Consider the following 21,801-nt stretch of genomic DNA (forward strand, 5'->3'; position numbering starts at 1 on the left):
CAAGTCCTTATATATAAAAGTAATAAAGATCTGCAGGGAGCTGTAAATCACTGTCTATGTCAGTGTTTCCCAAGCAGGGACATCAGCAGGGTGCCTCCAGCTGTTGCAAAACTACAACTCCCAGCATGCCCGGACAGCCAAAGGCTGTCCGGGCATGCTGGGAGTTGTAGTTTTGCAACCGCTGGGGGCACCCTGCTTGGGAAACACTGGTCTATGTAGAGGACAGGAGCTTCTTCGGGGTCCTGTACAGTACACAATGTCCTAAAAACGTAACATGGAGTTGCCCTCACCTGGTGTCCAAAGGAGCAGCTAACCATGGTACAGGTAAAGAGTACAGAACATGTAATACCTCTCTGTACTGTAGGGGGCGCTACCAGACATCAGTCAGTGCATACACTTCAGTAATACAGGGGTTTTACCAGTAAATTGCCGATTCTGATTGATCAGATCTTCCGCCCATTGACACGTTTCACAGATCTGGACTGTCCATAACATTGTATGTTGAGTCTGGTTTCAACTTACAATGGTCCAGAAAAGACCATTGTATGTTGAAACTATTGTATGTTGAGGCCATTGTAAGTTGAGGGATCACTGTATTGGAATTACACCTGTGTAGAGCCTACGCTGCAGACCACGGGGTGATAGCCAGACAGTGCCCCCTGCGAGGATTCAGCATCTCTCAGTAATCGTCCTGGAATTGTAGCTTTTTGGCAGCATCAGGAGAGAATGCAGAGAATAAGTGCAGTGTTGCCAAAATAGTGTCAGGGGAGAGGGGGGCTCGTCTAATGGTCAATATCACCCAGGTTTTCCAGACTCATGAAAGGTAATTCCTAGATTTGTAGACATAATAGCCAAGGGCTGAGGTTCAGTCCTGAGGTAAGGCTCAGCTCTAAGTTTGTTGCTTTCTGCTCCAGCTTGTAGAGAGTTTCAGATAGGACATCTATTTTGGGCTACAGGATGGAGCATCATCGGACAGGTCCATATCTGGCATCTATAAAAGTAGAGTCATGTCACATGTCACCCACCTACATTAGAGGACACAAGACTATCCAATGGAGAACAAGGGGGCCAGGATGAGGGAATGACCCCGTATTTTGGAATTTGTGAATGCTTCCCCCTGGACTATCTAGAAGCCCCCACACATCTATCCATTTATCATACCTTGCTCGAAATCAGCTCTGCCATCTGTACAGTGGAAATATATATATATATATATATATATATATATATATACAGTGGTCCCTCAACATACAATGGTAATCCGTTCCAAATGGACCATCCTTTGTTGAAACCATCGTATGTTGAGGGATCCGTGCAATGTAAAGTATAGGACAGTGGTCTACAACCTGCCGACCTCCAGATGTTGCAAAACTACAACACCCAGCATGGCCGGACAGCCAACGAGCATGCTGGGATTTGTAGTTTGCAACATCTGGAGGTCGGCAGGTTGAAGACCACTGGTAGAGGAAGTTGTACTCACCTGTCCCCGCCGCTCCAGAGCGTCACCGCTCGTCACCGCTGCCCGGGATGTCGCCTTTCATCGCTGTCTCCGCGTCCCCGGGGTGTCCCCGACGCTCTGGCAAGGCTTCTGCTTCCCCGGCATCCTCGCTCTCCGTCGCCGCCATCACGTTGTTACGCACGCCGCTCCTATTGGATGATGGGACGGTGTGTGCAGTGACGTGATGACGACAATGGAGTGCGCCGACGATGCAGGGGATCCCGAAGAGGAGGTACCGGAGCCCCGAGGACAGGTAAGTGATCGTCAGGGGACCACACGAGGCACCGTAAACGGCTATCCGGTGGCAGCTGAAGCAGTCTGCGCTGCCGGATAGCCGTTTATGCGATGGCCCCGACATACAAAAGCATCGTATGTTGATGCTGCCTCTGAGAGGCCATCGTATGTTGAAATGATCGTATGTTGGGGCCATCGTAGGTCAGGGGGGTCACTGTATATGTATATTGACAGAGATTTATCAAAAGTGAACCAGTGGCCAATAACTACCAATCAGAATCAGGTCAGGAGCAGGTCAGATTTACAGGATTTTTCTATGTGAGATGGAAAATATGAGAACAAAAGGAAGGAAACTTGGCAGCTGCAGAATCCGGATACTGATGGCTGTTTTTTGGGTGACGTGTAGTTCATGGCCGTTCTGACAGAGCATTAAGTTAACACAATTAGGGCAAACCGACTGATGTCTACCATGATCTGCTTGAAATGTGCTTTCACTTATGGGCAGCAGATGTGCCATATGGCATGAATGACTTTTCAATAATAGAACCTGTTTGCCCAAGAAATCCAACATGGCAGATTAACTTTTTGACAGATATTTTCCATCTGTTGGCAACTGTCATTATTTGTGTTCCGAAAAGATTCTGATGGTCAGCAGAAAATGGTCTAAATTTGGCGTTTTTAGCGTTTTGATAAATCTCCTCATAAGTGTATGGCCAACTTTACATCCACACATGCAGGCTAAATAGAGAGTGTAACTGTGGAGTATAATACAGGCTGTAACTCAGGATCAGTACAGGAGATATAACACAGTGGTTCCACAGCTAACAATCTCTGGTAAAGTGAAAGCTGAGATGTGATTGGTTGTTGTGGGAAAATCACTATTTTTTCTCTCACACAGTTTGATAAATCTGGGCCTATACCTCAGAATTAGTACAGGACAAGTACGTAATGTGTGCACAAAATGGGGGAGATTAATCATTGCATTTAAAGCTTTTTTTCATGGTTACTTCAGGCACACAAAATGTCGCACATGCGGTTAAGCATTGTTTTGCGACTATTGTGGGTATGCATAAAGTAGCAAACAGCCTTACCTAAGCAACTTTCAGTTTTCACTTTGCAGTGGTTGGGAATTAAAGGGGTACTCCGGTGGAAAACATTTTTTTTTAAATCATCTGGTGCCAGAAAGTTAAACAGATTTGTAAATTACTTCTATAAAAAAAATCTTTACCCTTCCAGTAATTATTAGCAGCTGTATGCTACAGAGGAAATTCTTTTCTTTTTGAATTTCTTTTTTGTCTTGTCCACAGTGCTCTCTGCTGACATCTAATGCCCGTATCAGGAACTGTCCAGAGCAGGAGAAAATCCCCATAGCAAACCTATGCGGCTCTGGACAGTTCCTGACACAGACAGAGGTGTCAGCAGAGAGCACTGTGGACAAGTCAAAAAAGAAATTCAAAAATAAAAGAATTTCCTCTGTTGCATACAGCTGCTTATAAGTACTGGAAGGATTGAATTTTTAAATAGAAGTAATTTACAAATCTGTTTAACTTTCTGGTACTGGTGCCAGAAAGTTAAACAGATTTGTAAATTACTTCTATTTAAAAATTCAATCCTTTCAGTACCCTGAGTACCCCTTTAATGAAGTGTGAATGTCACACACATATAAAAAGTTACCCCATATATAACACTACCACCATATATTAAAAACATTGAATAGCCATAAATAGGCAACAAAGATCAGTTCATACAGGAAAACAGAGCAGAGGAAGGCAGAGTAAATCACCTATTAATAAATAATCAATAGCTTAGTCTCAATGCATATATATATATATATATATATATATATATATATATATATATATACAAGTACATCAATAAAGTGCATAGTGCAGTGAAAGAAAGGTAAACTTTTGTGGGTGTTACTGTACTGATGAGTGTTTGGTGTGGGCTGGACCTCGCCGATAATGGTGGATATCAGCGATCATGTTGATGCCCGCCATTAACCCTTTAGGTTATCAATACTGAGCAGCTGTGGGCTTTGAATGCACTCATCGAACTGTGAAAAAAAAAAAAAAATCATCGAAGTGAAAAAAGAAAAGTAAAAATAAACTAATGTTTGGTATTGCCGCCTGCGAAAATGTCCAAACTGTTATGTTATGCACTCCGGCCGCACACGCTGGCCGTGAGCACATGGTCCCGTTACCTGCTGCTGCCAACGGGGCTGGGACTCACTGGGTTTTTCTCCTGCCCCCGCCTCTGCCTCTCTGCTCCAGCGCGCGTGTTAGAACACACAGATACCCTCGCCTGGCACCCGTGTTTCAACGTCCACCTCTTCAGTTTCCTGCGTCTCTTGCCGAAGAGGCTATACAAGGGGATCGTTCTCGTCTTATGCAACAGGAGAGGTCACGACGACATAGTCAGAATTTGTGCTTGTATTGTGCTAGCCCGGAGCATTTCCTCAAGCACTGTACAGCTCGCCCACAGTGTCCGGGAAACGCTCGCACCTAGGGTTTGTGGGAGAGGCGTCACTGGGTGTAAATACTACCTCTCCACACTTAACTATTTCTGTACAAGTCTTCGCTTCAGCCAAGTCTTCCTTCAGTGCTACAGTGTTTTTGGATTCTGGATCAGCAGGTGACTTTATTGATGCTTCTTTGGTCCACCAGTATCATCTTCCTCTTACTCGGCTTGCCAAGCCCATGTTCATCTCCTCTGTTAATGGACAAAATCTGGACTGTATGGTTCACTTCCATACAGAATGTATTGTCATGCAAGTGGGAGTATTGCTTAAAGGAAAGATTGAATTCTATGTTCTGCCACACTGTACTTTAGAGATTCTTCTTGGCCTTCCTTGGCTGCAACGCCATTCTCCGCAACTGGATTGGAGAACTGGAGAGATTATTCGTTGGGGACAATCCTGTCAAAATCTTTGCCTCCAATCAGTTCAGTCTAAAATTGTTTCTCGTCCTCCTCCTTTCTCTGCCTCCACATTGTCCTTACGACTGCCCTATTGATCTTCTGCCTGGTACCACTTTTCCTCGTGGCAGGATATACCCTCAATCGGTTCCTGAGACCAAAGCCATGACTGAGTATATCCAGGAGAATCTCCAAAAGGGATTTATCCGTAAGTCCTCTTCTCCTGCTGGAGCTGGTTTCTTTTTTGTAGGGAAGAAGGATGGCTCACCGTTAAGAACCGTTACCCACTACCTCTTATCTCAGAACTTTTTGACCATCTACGTGGTGCCAAGGTCTTCTCCAAGTTGGACTTATGCAGAGCATATAACCTCATTCGTATCCGCTAGGGAGATGAAAGAAAAGCGTCCTTCAATACTCGTGACGGACATTTTGAGTATCTAATAATGCCTTTTGTTCTCTGCAATGCTCCAGCTGTTTTTCAAGAGTTTGTCCATGATATCTTCCGTGATCTTCTCTACACCTGTGTTGTTGTATATCTAGATGACATCCTGATCTTCTCTTTCAACTTAGAGGAGCATCGTACTCATGTTCGTCTGGTTCTTCAGCGACTACGGAAGAATTATCTCTACATCAAACTGGAGAAATGCCTGTTCGAGAAATCTAGTCTTCCGTTTCTTGGCTACATTGTCTTTCATCAGGGCCTGCAGACGGATCAAGATAAATTGTCTGCAGTATTGGATTGACCTCGTCCTTCAGGCCCACATGCTATTCAACGGTTTCTGGGATTCGCAAACTATTATCATCAATTTATCCCACATTTTCCATGGTTGGTTGCTCCTATTGTGGCTCTCACTAAGAAGGCATCTAATCCTAAGTCTTGGCTTCAAGAGACTAAAGAGGCCTTCTCTCGTTTAAAGTCTGCGTTTGCCTCTGCTCCCGTGCTTACAACACCTGATCCGGAGAGGCCCTTTGCTTTGGAGGTTGATGCCTCATCTATTGGAGTGGGTGCCGTTCTCACTCAGAAAAACACCAAGGGCAAGACTGTTACTTGTGGGTTCTTCTCCAAGACCTTCTCTCCTGCGTGAACTTCTCTCTATCAAGCTAGCTTTGAAGGAATGGCGACATTTATTGGAATGCTCTTCTCATCCAATCAGCACCTACTCCGACCATAAGAATCTTCTATACCTTCAGTCTGCTCAGCATTTGAACCCCCACCAGGCAAGGTGGTCACTGTTCTTTTCTAGGTTCAACTTCTTATTTCCAGGTACTACTGGTGGCTCCATCTTGAACGTGATGTTTCTGATTTAGTTTGTTCCTGTGAAACTTATGCCCATGACAAAACTCCTCGACAGAGACCTGCAGGACTCTTACAGCCATTACCCATTCCAGAGACTCCCTGGTCCCTTATCGCCATGGATTTCATCACCGATTTGCCACCATCTCATAATAACACTGTCATCTGGGTCGTTGTAGATCGGTTTCCAAGATGGCTCATTTCAGTACTTCTTGTTGCATGTCTTTCGTTTACGGTCTTCCTTAGCATATCGTTTCGGATCGAGGTGTGCAGGTTGTCTCTACGTTCTGGGGAGCCCTTTGTAACTGTCTGGACATCAATCTGGACTTCTACTTGGCCTTCCACCCTCAGTCCAACGGTCAGGTGGAGAGGGTTAATCACATCCTTAAGACTTATCTTCAGCATTATGTTTCAGCTCCCCAAGACTATTGGCTGAATTCTCATATAATCATAAGGATTCCAAGTCCACGAGGTCATCCCCCTTTTTTGTTGTCTACGGATTCCATCTCCATTTTCCTCTTCTTTTCCCAGTCTCCTCCAGTGTGCCTGCTGTTGATGAGCTGGTCCGTGACTTCTGTACCATCTGGCATCATACCCAACAGTCTTTATCCCAGGCTTCTTCATGCATGAAGGCGCAAGCAGATAAAAGTAGAAGACCTCCTCCATCCTTCTCTCCTGGTGACATGGTGTGGCTTTCTTCCAAGTACATCCGCTTCAAGATCCCCTGTTACAAGTTCGGTCCTCACTACCTTGGTCCCTTCCAGATTCTACAAAAAATCAATCCTGTCTCCTACAAACTCCGTCTACCTGCTACTTTTACGTATTCCCGATTCCTTCCATGTCTCTCTCCTCAAGCATCTTGTCATGAACCGTTTTTTTCAGAAGAATCTTGTCCCCACACCTGTCTCCGGCTCTTCTGACATCTTCAAGGTTAAAGAGATTCTTGCTACAAAAACTGTGTGAGGTAAACAATTTTTTTGGGCCGACTGGGAGGGTTATGGTCCTGAGGAGAGATCTTGGGAGCCTGAGGAGAATATCCTGGACCGTGACCTTCTCAGGAGTTTTCTGACTCGTAAAAGGAGGGGGAGACCAAAGGGGGGGGTACAGTTACCTTATGCGCTCCAGCCGCACACACTGGCCGTGAGAGCATGGTCCCGTTACCTACTGCTGCCGACGAGCCTGGGACTCACATAGCGGGACGTGCCCGCTTGCAAGCCCCAGTCCATCACTCACTGGCTGCTTCTCCTGCCCCCACCTCTGCCACTCTGCTCCGGCGCGCGTGTCCGCGTCCCTTAGAGCGTGCGCGCACCAGAGCTTTAAGATTTAAAAGGGCCTGTGTGCTCATTAGTTTAATTCACCTGTGGCTCATTGATGAATTCCTCCACCCTCCTCACTTCCCTGCCGGGTCTTTGTTGCCTTGAACCTGAGAGAAAGCATTCCTGTTATTGCCTTGCTGTGTATCTGATCCTTTGCTCCATGACCTGACCTTGCTGCCTGCCTACTGACCATTTGCTACATTCCTGACTACGCTACTGTGCCACCTGCCCTGACCTTCTGCTATCCTGACTACGAGCTACCCTATCCCTCCTATGCCTCGCATCTCCTCAGTCGCCTGTGTGGTCGAGCCGTGCCAGGGGTAGCGACCTGGGTGTCGCTTGCCACAGCAAGTCCATCCCGCTTTGTGGCGGGCTCTGTTGAAAACCAGTGTGCACCTTAGACTCCGCTCCCTGGTACGGTCCGAGTCATCTGCCACACAGATTCAGCGGATCCAAATCCACCTGGGTTCCTGTCTTCTGAAACATGAGTGTTACACAAACTATTAAAATATTATGTTAATGGTCCTGTACAGTGAACAGTATAAATGTTTAAAAAAAAACACCTTAGGGTCTAAAATAGGGTATTTTAGGCATACTGATTTTCTTACAAAGTTTTACTTTTTTTTTTATTGTACAGTAACAAACATGTAAATATGGGTATCATTCTAAGCGTATTGACTAACTGAATAAAGAGATGGTGATGTGTGGTTTCCTTTCCATTTTTCCCCACTAATGAAAATTTTTATATTGTGCCATACATTCTATGATAAAATGAAAGGTGTCTTTTCAAAGTACAATTGGCCGCACAAAAAGCAAGCCATCATATGGGTCTGTGGATGGAAAAATAAGTATTATGGGGGATATTTATCAAAGGATTTAGACTGGTTTTTCCTGTTTAAATTTGTCGCACAGAAAGTCGCAGTCTAAATGTGTGCGACTTTTCTGCGACTTTTGCTCTAGAGGATTTTTAGAACATGATGCATGCTAGTCTATTTTAGACGGAAATGCATTGGAAAATGCATTGGTGCTGAATTTATCAAAAGCGACTTTTCAGCGACAAGTCGCATCGGCTGAAAGTACGCCGAAATGTCAGACCATGTTGGAGCAGGTTTAAATACAGTCTAAAGCATAGATCACGAAGTCTGTGCACAGAATTTATCAAGAGCCGTGCGCCATTTGATAAATTAGGCACGCAATAAACCAGCCAAACACTCTGTAGTTTGGTCTAAATTGATGCGGGACATAGACAGCTTTGATAAATATCCCCCTATGTCTCTTAAAAGGTGATGAGGACAGCAAAAACACAGGTCTTCAACCTCTTGCGGTGACCCCGCTTCATATCTGGCTGGTCCCGGCGACTATGGTTGCCGGGACCTGGGGCTAATACCGGACATCACCGATCGCGGTGATGTCCGGTATTAACCCTTTAGATGCGGCGATCAAAGTTGATTGCTGCGTCTAAAATGTAAGAGAAAGCATTCCCGCCAGCTCATTCGGGCTGATCGGGACCACCAATGTGAAACCGCGGTGTCCCGAGCATCTGGGCGCAAGAGGAGGGTCATTTACCTGCCTCCTATGCGTCTGATCAGCCATTAATTGCTCCAAGCATGAGATCCAGGCTTGAGCAATCGACTGCCGATAACATTGATCAATGCAATGTTGGCAATCAATGTACTGCATGTTATAGCCCCCTATGGGGCTATAACATTTAAAACAAAAAAGTGTAAGAAAAAGTGTTAATAAAGCTCATTTAACCCCTCCCTAATAAAAGTTTGAATCACCCCCTTTTCCCATTAAAAGAAAACAAAATGTAAATAAAAATAAATATAAACATCGAATCACCACGTGCGTAAATGTCCGAACTATCAAAATATTTCATTAATTAAACCACACTGTCAATGGCGTACACATAAATAAATTCCAAAATCCAAAATAGTGTATTTTTGGTCACTTTTTATACCATTAAAAAATGTATAAAAAGTGATGAAAAAGTCAGATCAAAACAAAAATTATACCGATAAAAACTTCAGATGATGGTGCAAAAACCCCTGACATCCCCATATGCGGAAAAATAAAAAAGTTATAGGGGTCAGAAGAGGACATTTTTAAACATTTAAATTTTAGTTCATGTAATTATGATTTTTTCCAGAAGTGAGACAAAATCAAACCTATATAAGTAGGGTATCATTTTAATCGTATGGACCTACAGAATAAATATCAGGTGTCAATTTTAGCGAAAAATGTACTACGTAGAAATGGAAGCCCCCAAATTTACAAAAATTGCTTTTTTTTCCCCAAATTTTTTCACACAGTGATATATATATATTTTTTGTTTTGCTGTAGATTTTTGGGTAAGATGACTGATATCATTACAAAATACAATTGATGGCGCAAAAAAAAAAAAGCCATCATATGGGTCTGTAGGTGCAAAATTGATAGGGTTATGATTTTTAAAAGGTGAGGAGGAAAAAAATGAAAGTGCAAGAACGGAAAAACCCTGAGTCCCCAAGGGGTTAAGGGGTTACAAAAATGTTATATTAATGGTATTAAGTTATGTTTAGTTGGTGACATTGTATTTGTTTAATTGTTATTACTGTATTGTTTTATATTTTGAAATAAAGGAACTACAGTGATCCCGCCATTAGTTTTGAGTTATTGCAGGCTATAACTGAAAATCACTACAGGATAAGTAATATCAGTAATGTATGTACACAGTGACACCACCAGTAAAATAGTGAATTCAGCTGTGGAGTATAATGCACATTGTAAGCCCAGGGTATTGCCACGTAAGTGCACAAGACATCAGACGCAGAACAGTAAGTTCACCTAGCTGTTATATAATAATGGCTGTAATTCAGAATCAGTGCTGCATAAGTAAGGTATGTACACAGTGACTCTACCAGCACATAAGTGGCAGGGAGCAGCCATATTTATGTCCTATTCATAGATTATGGGGTACACAGTATTCCGATATTTGAGCAGAGTATAACTTCCAATCTGCCAGCTTGGTGCATCATGCCATTATAAGAAACAATCATTTCTCTTGTGTATTGTAAAAGCAGAGGAGACACGGATCATTTACGGATTCCCATTATCACACTCACAGTTGTTCACATTTTAGGATTTGTCATTTTGGTTTCATCCCAAGAAAAAGTTAAGATCTTGAAAAAGAACACAGGAACACTGAACGGCCCATTCTACGTTGTCGCAGAGATGCTCTATAGGAGCAATAAATCTTACTGTGATATTTCTGGAACCAAACCATGACTATAGGACCCTTGTGGCAGGATGCATTGTCCTGTTGACAGTCTCCATGTGCCATAGGGTAAACAGCTTTCCCTGAAGGATGATCCTACACCAACCTAAACTGTTCGCACCTATCAGGAAGGGTCCATGCTGTTTGGGCCAGTCTCTCACCGTCTTGTCAGAATGGTGAAACAGAAATCCAGATTCAGAATAGGCAATGTTTTTCTACTGTTCAGTTATATAATATTTGCACTATTTTATCCACACCAGAGTCTTGTCTTTCTCTTACCCTCAGGCTGGGTTTAAAACCACAGAAAAAGGGGCAACTCTTTCCTTGAGGGTACGGTCACATGTACGCAGATTTGATGCACAGGATTTTCTGCTGCAGATTTCAATGTAAACTTAATGACTGAGCACAGCTTCTAATCGGGAGATACAAATCCTGCGCATAAAATCTGCGCAGAATCCTGTTTGTGTGAATGTACCCTGATAGTTTTACTCTATGTCATGTTCATCCCCTGGTTTTGACTACAAATATAAAAAAGGCCAAAAACAACACTTAATAACCAGCACTTATACTTGAGCTTGGTATCTGTTGTCACAGCCCATTCATGCTATGAAACGATGAGTTCACACAAGTTAGTTGGAACAGCAGTTTTGTATTTAGCAGCAATGTGCTTCCCCTATCATCCCGCAGTGGCACACTGGTTTTTTTTTCTGTCCCTATGTACTTGCAGGACACTTTTAATGTCATAAATTGACTAGTAGTTTGGTGAACAGTACCTCATTCTGTTCAAATACGGAATGTATGAATTAAGGAGCTCAGTGAATTAAAAGTCTAATCTAAACCTATGAATAATAACCAAGCTCATGTATCGGCTTTATTTTATCGAATGTTCAAGTGCCTGTCCTTTCTTCTTCAGCTCGTTCCTTTTACAATATTAATAACATGGTAATTCACTAAAATTTGCCCTTCTGCCCAATATTAGCCCTAAAACGGGCCATTAACTATAGAGAATATATATATGTGTGTGTAGAAAAGTGCAGCACTCCTCCAATGCAGCAGCAGCAATGTTTCTGTCCTACCATAGGACCATTTTCAAGCTTAGTGATACAATTCAAAGAGGGGTTTTTTATACTCATATACAAGTGCTTAATCAATTACATTCCAAGTGCTTCAATCATCATAAAAATGTACAAAATTCCTATAAAAATCACTTCTACATAAATTGTGCAATATATATCATATAACGGTATATAGTGTTACAAAAGGTGCCATATAATAAAGTGCATAGTGAATTAAAAACAAGCTTGAATACATCATAATTCCGTATAATAACATAATAATACACCTGCTGACAATCATAATTAATAATAGTGAAGATACCTGTGTGACGCGCTGTTATGTAAACATTTCAGCATGGCGCCTGCAGTGTGGGACGCCCCCCTCGGCGTACCTAACTGAAATCGCCGAAGTTCCTGTTAGATGACCGCGGTCATGTGGCCATAACAACGTCACATGACTTTGTAACTATGGATTGCCAGGACGCTGTATCTCGCATCTCGTACTACTCCATAACGGAGGAATGGTAACAGCAAATCGCCGTATGTGAACACAGTCCTGCAGCCAACTTAAATGAATGGATTCAAACACTCAAGAAATTAAAAAGGAAAAAAGGAAACAAAAAACTAAAGAAAAAGAAAGACAGATAAATGAAGTGAAAAAAGAAATAATAATAAAAGATTTTAAGAATAGAATTAAAAAAAGAAGAAAATTTTAAAAATGAAAAAATTCATGAATGAAAATTAATGAATAAAAAAATGAAGTGAAATAAAAATAAAATAAGATAAACCTAATAAACAATTACAAAATAATAATTACAAAAATAATAACAGAATATCAAAAAAACATTGTACATTGGAAATTTGTGGCCATAGGTTATTGGATGGCTCCAAGGTTTGTAGGGTGGTCCTGTATGACCCCAAACCTGGTTGTCAAAACAAGACCGCCAATGGTGAATCCAATGCAATGGAGCTCAATCAAGAGCCCCTATCCCACTGGGAACCACAATTACAGCCAGTTAGGAGTGCACCTGCTGCTGAGCAGCACGATCCACCCGTTTGTGCATAAAGAGTACAAGACCTTCCAGTACATATTAATATAAATAAATTAGAATCAAAAATTAAAAAATAAATGAGAAAATTAAATAACAATAATATAAAAAAAAATAAAAGTAAAAAAATTTAAACAAACAAATTATTAATAGTGAAAATACAGTGAAAGTAAATTTAAAATATAAAGGCAGATTCAAAAAATATTGCTAAACTCAAAATCAATAATAAATACGTGCTATGTAAATCACATGGGTTTCTGTGTCACCATCATTTATTAATAACATTGTACAGAGGATGTCAATTATAACTGTGATTAACAGACACTGAGTCTCTGTTAACGTATATGAAGATATGTTGATAACTCCAGGTTCAACAATTAAATGTCCAGAGCATATCTATCTGAAATAGCCTCAAATTTTCTCTTGAACTCCATATTCTCTGTTTGTACTGCTTGCCTTAGTCTGGAGCGCATGCCCCTTGGAATACGTTTATGTTTATAATATTCCCCTAATGTGGTAAGGTGCAAATCAATCATGATACATCTTCTAGTCTCTTATTCAAAGTTACGTTTCACATCCATCACAGCAGGTGTAGCAAGAAAAGTGGCATCCCCTTTCACTCCATTCAGTATCCTTTCAACCTCGCCATCGGCATAAGAAGACATATGGGCCATATTCAAATCCATTTGAGATTCCATAGCATAGAAAAATATAACCAGTGGGCCAGCAAAGAAATACAAATAGTATATATAGAAAAATATGCAGCACTACTTATCAAAGTTCACATAGCAGCAGCAACGTTTCTGTTCTACCATAGGACCATTTTCAAGCTTATTGATACAAATCAAAAAGAGGGTTTAAAAATTAGGTGATGGAGGTTAACTCCTTGGGGACGGAGGGCGTACCTATACGCCCTCAACCCACTCCCTTTCTATAACGCGGTCATAGCGGGTCGGGCCCCACCTCTAACAACGGCCGGGACCCGTGGCTAATAGTGCGCGGCACTGATCGCGGTGCCGCGCGCTATTAACCCTTTAGACACGGCATTCAAAGTTGAACGCCGCGTCTAAAGCGAAAGTAAACTAATGCCGGCTAGCTCAGGGAGCTGTTCGGGATCACTGCAGCGAAATCGCGGCATCCCGAACAGCTTACATGACAGCCGGAGGGTCCCTACCTGCCTCCTCGCTGTCCGATCGCCGAATGACTGCTCAGTGCCTGAGATCCAAGAATGAGCAGTCAAGCGGCAGAATCATTGATCACTGGTTTCCTATGAGAAACCAATGATCAATGTAAAAGATCAGTGTGTGCAATGTTATAGCCCGCAATGGGAGCTATGACACTGCAAAAAAAAAAAAGTGAAAAAAAAGGGAATAAAGATCATTTAATACCTTCCCTAATAAAAGTTTGAATCACACCCCTTTTCCAAAAAAAAAAAAAAGTGTAAATAAAAATAAACATATGTGGTATTGCCGCGTGCAGAAATGTCCGAATTATAAAAATATGTCGTTAATTAAACCGGTTAATGGCGTACGTGCAAAAAAATTCCAAAGTCCTAAATAGCGTATTTTTGGTCACTTTTTATATCATGAAAAAATTAATAAAAAGTGATCAAAAAGTCCGATCAATACATAAATGGTACCGCTAAAAACTTCAGATCAGGGTGCAAAAAATTTGCCTCATCCCAACCCATACGCAGAAAAATAAAAAAGTTATAGGGGTCAGAACATGACAATTTTAAACGTATAAATTTTCCTGCATGTAGTTATGATTTTTTCCAGAAGTCCGACAAAATCAAACCTATATAAGTAGGGTATCATTTTAATCTTATGGACCTACAGAATAACGATAAGGTGTAATTTTTACCGAAAAATGTACTGCGTAGAAACGGAAGCCCCCAAAAGTTACAAAATTGCATTTTTTCTTCAATTTTGTCGCACAATGATTTTTTTCCCGTTTCCCCGTAGCTTTTTGGGTAAAATGTCTGATTTAATTACAAAGTAGAATTGGTGGCGCAAAAAATAAGCAGCAAAATTGAAAGGGTTCTGATTTTTAAAAGGTAAGGAGGAAAAAACGAAAGTGCAAAAACTGGAAAACCCTCCATCCCCAAGGGGTTAAGAAAAAGAAATGGTACAGAAATGCAGGGGACTATTCAAAAGGTTGTGTCTATACCTGGAACCAACAGTATACTTATATGTCTGGTCAACAAAAGGTCACCCCTAAACAGGGAAAGAAAAAGATAATGACTAAAGATTCTGATGTGCATTCCTTTTCAGCAAATTATTTTTAGGAGAGGACTCCACCTCCAGCCCCTCCCCAGGAGGCCTACAAGGAGAGGGGGGCGAAAACGGCACAGGTCAAGGAAGAACCAGAACGCAAAGACAGGGGAAGTACAACAACGCCCGCCCCCAACACAAAAAGAAGTAGAGGACACTGTTATCAACATATCTTCATATACGTTAACAGTGTTTGGAATATAAGAAAATAGAAGATGCCTGTGCGATCGCTCTGAAGTTAATCACAGTTAAAATTGATATCCTCTGTACAATGTTATTAATAAATGATGGTGACACAGAAACCCATGTGATTTACATAGTCCGTATTTATTATTGATTTTGAGTTTAGCAATATTTTTTTAATCTGCCTTTTTATTTTAAATTTACTTTCACTGTATTTTTACTATTAATAATTAGTTTATGTTTTCATTTTTTTACTTTTATTTTTTTATAAATTTTTTTTTAATTTTCTCATAATTTTTTTAATAATTTTTAGAGATGAGCGAACTTACAGTAAATTCGATTCGTCATGAACTTCTCGCCTCGGCAGTTGATGACTTTTCCTGCATAAATTAGTTCAGCTTTCAGGTGCTCACGTGGGCTGGAAAAGGTGGATACAGTCCTAGGAGACTCTTTCCTAGGACTGTATCCACCTTTTCCAGCCCACCGGAGCACCTGAAGGCTGAACTAATTTACCCAGGAAAAGTCATCAACTGCCGAGCCGAGAAGTTCGTGACAATTCGAATTTACTGTAAGTTCGCTCATCTCTAATTATTTTATATATTTATATTAATATGTACTGGAAGGTCTTGTACTATTTATGCACAAATGGGTGGATAGCGCTGCTCAGCAGCAGGCGCACTCCTAACTGGCTGTAGTGGTGGTTCCCAGTGGGATAGGGGCTCTTGATTGAGCCGATCGCATTGGATTCACCATTGGCGGTCTTGTTTTGACAACCAGGTTTGGGGTCATACAGGACCACCCTACAAACCTTGGAGCCATCCAATAACATATGGCCACAAATTTCCAATGTACGATGTTTTTTTGATATTCTGTTATTATTTTTGTAACTATTATTTTGTAATTTTTTTTTCTTTTTTAGGTTTATCTTAGTTTATTTTTATTTCATTTCATTGTTTTATTTATACATTTTCATTCATTCATTTTTTCAATTTTCTTCTTTTTTTAATTCTATTATTAAAATCTTTTATTATTATTTCTTTTTTCGCTTCATTTATCTGTTTTTCTTTTCTTTTTTTGTTTGTTTCCTTTTTAATTTCTTGAGTGTTTGAATCCATTCATTTAAGTTGGCTGCAGGACTGTGTTCACATGCAGAGATCTGCTGTCACCATTCTGCTACTATGGAGTGCTATGAGACGTGAGATACAGCATCCCGGCATTCCATAGTGACGAAGTCATGTGACCTTGTTATGGTCACGTGACCTCGGTCATCTGACCAGAACTATGGCACTTTCAGTTAGGTACGCCAGAAGCGGCGTCCCACGCTGCAGGCGCCATGCTGAAATGTTTACATTACAGAGCATCAGACAGGTATCGTCACTATTATGATTGTCAGCAGGTGTATTTATTGTGTTATTATACGGAATTATGATGTATTCAAGCTTGTTTTTTAAATAGTTTTGCTTTCTAGGTTGGGGCATAAATCTAGGACCACGAGACTGGGGCCCCCTCCATGGGGTTAACGTGAGTGTTCCAAGAGACTTGGGACAAATGGGACTCGGTAATGATCGGGCTCACAGTGACCACCACTTGTACCGCAGCAGCTTGCGCCAATGTGGGACGAACTGTTGGTGCCTGTTGGGCCAGCCAAACCTCTGCAACAGCTGGAGTAGGCTGAAGTGCCCGCTGATTAGACCAAACCTCCTCGACCATAGGAGTCGGCCTGGGCACATCCTCAGATGACTTGGACATGTACTTTGGAGCCGTAGCAGGTGCCTCGGGCAGATAGACTTCCTCCTCTCGGACGGGGTCTCTGACTTGTGATGATAGTGATCCATAGGGATCTGCATCCCAGTCATCCGAAGGGAAGTAGGCAAATGGGATTTGGGTAGAATTCCTCAGACAGGTCACCGCACCACTCTCCTCTCATATTCTGCATGGGCATGTACTCCACGATCTCCCCGCTCTCAAGAGAATGCATAGCTGGGGGGGGATAGTCTCTCTGTACTGCCATTCGGTTCAGTAAGACAGTTGCCCCGTGTCGGCAGTCCATAAGGGTGCCAAACCCCCTGACCTTGTCAAATTTTATCACAGTTGCGTGGTGGCGCTCCAGGGGTTGCTCACCCTCTCGGGGGTGCTCTAATTTTCGGATGTACAGGGCCTCCAATTTTTTAGTTTCTTGCTGCTGCTTCTGTTGCACCTCAAACGGCAGCTGTTTGGCCCATACTTTTCCATCCTCTGAGCCATCAGTTCCTCCACAATTGCGACCACTTCTGCATGTCTCTTGGCCCTCTTGGACTGGGCCGGAGGAACTGGGGATGGGACTTCCCTGGCAGGGGAAGAAGGTGCTCATGTAACAGATCAAGTTGGGCTCATCGCCCAACAATTGTCTGGGTAAGGGTGGTGACTGCGGATGTGCAGTAGACTCAACAGACTTTGGGGCCTGGGGGGTTTGCTCTGAGCTAGGGGTGAAAGGAGGGGTACAAAACACGGCCTCAGCCAGGGTACTCACTTCCTATTCCTCTGCCTGGATTTCGGCTCAGGACCCCCCAGGTCCAGTGGTGAGGGGACAGCTGATGCTTCTGATGTCTTGGAAGTTCCCCCTTCCGGGGTTGCTGGCCAGTCGTCGTCCTCTGGTAGCGGGATCAGGTGGCAGGCCACATTGGCCCGAGGTACAACCATTGCAACCGGTCAGCAAGGTCTTGAAATAGTTGCACTGCAGCCGCGGCAACTTGCCAGGCCTACGGCATCATCTTCGTACTCTCCATATGTGCACTTGCCTGCTCCGCCATCTTACTGCTCTCCGAGACTTCTGGCAAACTTAGGAGTGCTTACCGCGTGGTCTCTTTTATAACGGGCTCCAATAAAATGGCCGCCGGCCAGAAGGACATCATCAGTGAAGCGCTGACTTCTGGTCCCTCGGCACCAAGAGGCAGAACTTCATAGTTCAACTTCGGCATGGACACAGCGACATGATTTCCACGCCCAAGGTCGGGACATTGACCAGTGCGGGACATTTTCGTGCGCTTCTACAGCGCCATCTTAACCCTTTCAGGTACCAGCACAGTGGAATAGCGTAGCATGGCTTCAGTTCTAATTTTGCACATTGTGGTTATAACATTTACAGACTTCCAAACAGCAGGCGGCAAGTTCTCTTCATCTCCCCCTCTATTTCACAAGTGCCACAGTGAAAACACATTACAATGACAACAGTCCCGTACACTTTTTCTGGCGCAAATTTCTATTGCATCGGCATGTGAATTTTGCAAACACTGTTGGATACAGCTCAGACTAGGGGGAGGACTTGTGGCTTGTGGTATATGGCCCACATCTGTATCCTGTTCGTAGGATGCCAAAAAGTTGTGGTATCGGGGTGTGAGGTGCAGGGTAAATACAGGGCAGATGTTATGGCCCAAGGGGCAGATGGTATTAACTCCTTCTTGTCGTGATGCCAGGGCGTGGTTTAACCTTAACCACCCGCAGGTAATACTGCTGATCCTGGGTTAGACATGGGCAATGAAGACACCAATGCCAGATTAAAGGCGATGTCCAGTACGGACTATTACTATTCCATCCTGCCCGGGCTGCAAAAACAGAGAAAACAAACTTGCACTTACCTTCCTACGTTCCCCCGGAGCTTCGCAACAGATGATAAGTCGGCCGCTCTGTCTACTTCCTACTTCCCTTAGCCCGGGACATCACACGGTGCTTCAGCCTATCACCTACCGAGGCGGGACATTGCTGTGGCCGGTGATAGGCTGAAGTGCCGTGTGACGTCCCGGGCTAAGGGAAGACGGCAGCTTTGCAGTACAGCCAAATATCCCAGGGAGGTGACCAGTGAGACAGGGGGACCTTGCAGGCTTGCTGGGACTTGCAGTAGTTAGACTGACTTTAGTGCAGGCCACAGTGACTACAGATGAACTTGACTTGACAGAGATGGTATCTGACAATAAGATAACTTGACTTACTGATGACCAACTTGTGGCTGCAGGACTTTAGGCTTTAAGGGGTAAGGGGATAGGGGATAAGATGCCTGACCGCGGGGGTACCGCCACTGGGGATCCACGTGATCTTCCACCCCGCACCCCGTTAGCATCAGTGCCCGGAGCGTGCTCGCTCCGGGTCTGATTACTAGCGATCACAGGGACAGAGCATAGTGATGTCACGGCTCCGCCCCCTCAATGTAAGCCTATGGAGGGGGTGTGACGCAGGAGTAAATCCCCATAGCAAACCTCTCCTGCTCTGGATAGGAATATTCCGCTCAGAAATTCCACTGCAGCAGAGTCCCATTGATTTCAACGGGATTCTGCTGCACTATGCACATAGCGGAATTTCTGCCGCAGACATCCCTATTCCGGTGTCTGCAGAAATATTGAACTTGTTTCTACGGATTCCACTCGAAAATGCATAAATGCATTGATGTCTATGGAAACAGTTAATTTCAAAGCGGTCTTAGTGCTGCCGCAACAAGTAAATGTGCAGCGTATCCGTCATATATTCTGGAAGACATTCCACATATTTTCAACCATGTGAACCTGGCCTAAAGGTTACAAAGCCTCTAATCTACCCCTAGGGAGATTTATTAAACCCTTCATGACCCAGCGATTTTTTTTTTGCTGACACCTCTGTCCATGTCAGGAACTGTCCAGAGTAGAAGCAAATCCCCATAGCAAACCCTCCTGCTCTGGAAAGTTCCTGACATGGACAGAGGTGTCAGCAGAGAGAGCTGTGGTCAGACGGAAAATAAATTCGAAAGGAACTTCCTGTGGAGTATACAGCAGCTGATAAGCAGTGGAAGGATTAAGATTTTTTTAATAGAAGTCATTTACACATCTGTTTAACTTACTGGCATCTGTTAATTTAAAAAAAAAATTTCCACCGGAGTACATCTTTAAGGCTAAGTTTCCACTTGTTTTTTTTTCCTGCGTTTTTTTTATGTGATAAAAAACGCCAGAAAAAAACGCCAGTGCAAATTCTTGCCTCTGATATTTTTTCTGGCGTTTTTGCATTTGAGTGGAAATTGCATTTTTGGGCCGTTAGGCATTAAAAAAAAAATTGTTGGGTACCAAAAAAAACAAAAATAAATAAATAAATAAATAAAAAAAAGGCCGCAGTAGTGATGTAAAAAAAATTTTTTTAACTAAATTTATATTTTTTTTAAACAAAATTTTAATACATTTTTAAGCAGTGATCAATTTATGTGGGCAGGCAAGGCACTGAAAATCTAGCTGACAATAATAAAAATGTAGTGTGTGTGTGTATGTGTGTGTTTCTCTTTTTCAAAAATATTTTTTAGGGTGCGTTCACACTCTCTTTGTTTTTGCAGGTTTTCCGCTGCGTATTTGAAAGGGGTGGGCTCTTCTTGGCTGTCCATAGCAGATTGTCCGTGGCGGAATTTACCCTGCGGAAAATCCGCCGCAGTCCCTACTGACTTCAATGGGGCTTGCGGCGGATTTTCCGCAGCGTAAATTCCTTCGTGGAAAATCTGCTGAGGATAGCTGAGAAGAGCATGCACCCTTTCAAATACGCAGCGGAAAACCTGCAAAAACAAAGAGTGTGTGAACTCACCCTTAGGCAGTACTACTACTCCCAGGATGGAACACAATGTTCCATGATGGGAGTAGTAGTTCCTGTACTAATAGACACATCGCCCCTGGGTGTCACTCCTGACACCCGATGCGATCGTCCATAATATAGCAGAGATGTGGAGTGGCTCTATACAGCGCTCACATCTCTGCTCTATACTACGGCCAGTGATGTGAATAGAACATCACTCATTCATATTTTCCACCCAGAGTGGGAAATGTGAATGGTGAGTGGCCGGCTGGAGTACAAAGCAGACATGCGAGCGCAGGAGAAAGCCGCTCTGCATCTCAGGGATGAAGGATGATCGCAGCAGGTGTCAGGAGTGACACCCGCTTTGATCTGTCCTTAACTCAGGTACACTCCAAACCAGCACGCTTGTGCACAGAGCCTGCCGGTATCGTCGCCGGCCAACCACAAGATAAAGCAAAGGAAAAGTCCAGCACTGCAGCATGCAATCCAAATGCCTTAAAGGGGTACGCTGCCCCTTGACATTTTATCCCCGGGATCTCGGCTGTAGCACCCCGCTGTCATTACTGCACAGAGCAAACTCTGTGCGTAATGACGGGCAATACAGGGGCCGGAGCATCGTGACATCACGGCTCCGCCCCTCGTGATATCACTGCCCGCCCCATTAATGCAAGTCTATGAGAGGGGGCGTGACAGCTGCCACGCCTCCTCCCATAGACTTGTATTGAGGGGGGGCAGTGACGTCACGAGGGGCGGAGCCGTGACGTCACGATGCTCCGGCCCCTGTATTGCCCGTCATTACGCACAGAGCAAGTTTGCTCTGTGCAGTAATGACAGAGGGGTGCCGCAGCCGAGATCCCGTGGGTGCCCAGCGGCGGGACCCCCGCAACCAGACATCTTATCCCCTATCCAATGGATAGGGGATAAGATGTCTAGGGGTGGCATACCCCTTTAACTTTATTCAGATGCTTTCAAACAGGATACAAACAGGAGGTAAAACTCTGACGAGTTTCACGCTGTCAGCGCTTAGTCATAGAATGACTGACTAAGCGGTAACTGCAGGTACTACTGCTCCCAACATGAAGCACACTCTGCTCCATGCTGGGAGCTGTAGTACCTGCATTAATAGACAGATCGCAGCGAGTGTCACTTCTGACACCTGCTGTGATCTTCCTGT

At 43.4% G+C, this 21,801-nt stretch overlaps 1 long non-coding RNA gene across 1 annotated transcript in view; it reads left to right on the forward strand.

The window, feature by feature from the left end:
- LOC130276218 (uncharacterized) overlaps positions 1-15,184 on the forward strand; it is a 68,228-nt gene extending 53,044 nt beyond the window's left edge. The window contains exon 3 of the long non-coding RNA XR_008845048.1: positions 14,892-15,184. This is a non-coding gene — a long non-coding RNA (uncharacterized LOC130276218). The remainder of the gene's footprint in view (positions 1-14,891) is intronic.
- The last annotated feature ends 6,617 nt before the right edge of the window (positions 15,185-21,801 follow it).

The sequence above is a fragment of the Hyla sarda genome, chromosome 6 (genome assembly GCF_029499605.1).
Source record: "Hyla sarda isolate aHylSar1 chromosome 6, aHylSar1.hap1, whole genome shotgun sequence".
NCBI lineage: Eukaryota > Metazoa > Chordata > Amphibia > Anura > Hylidae > Hyla > Hyla sarda.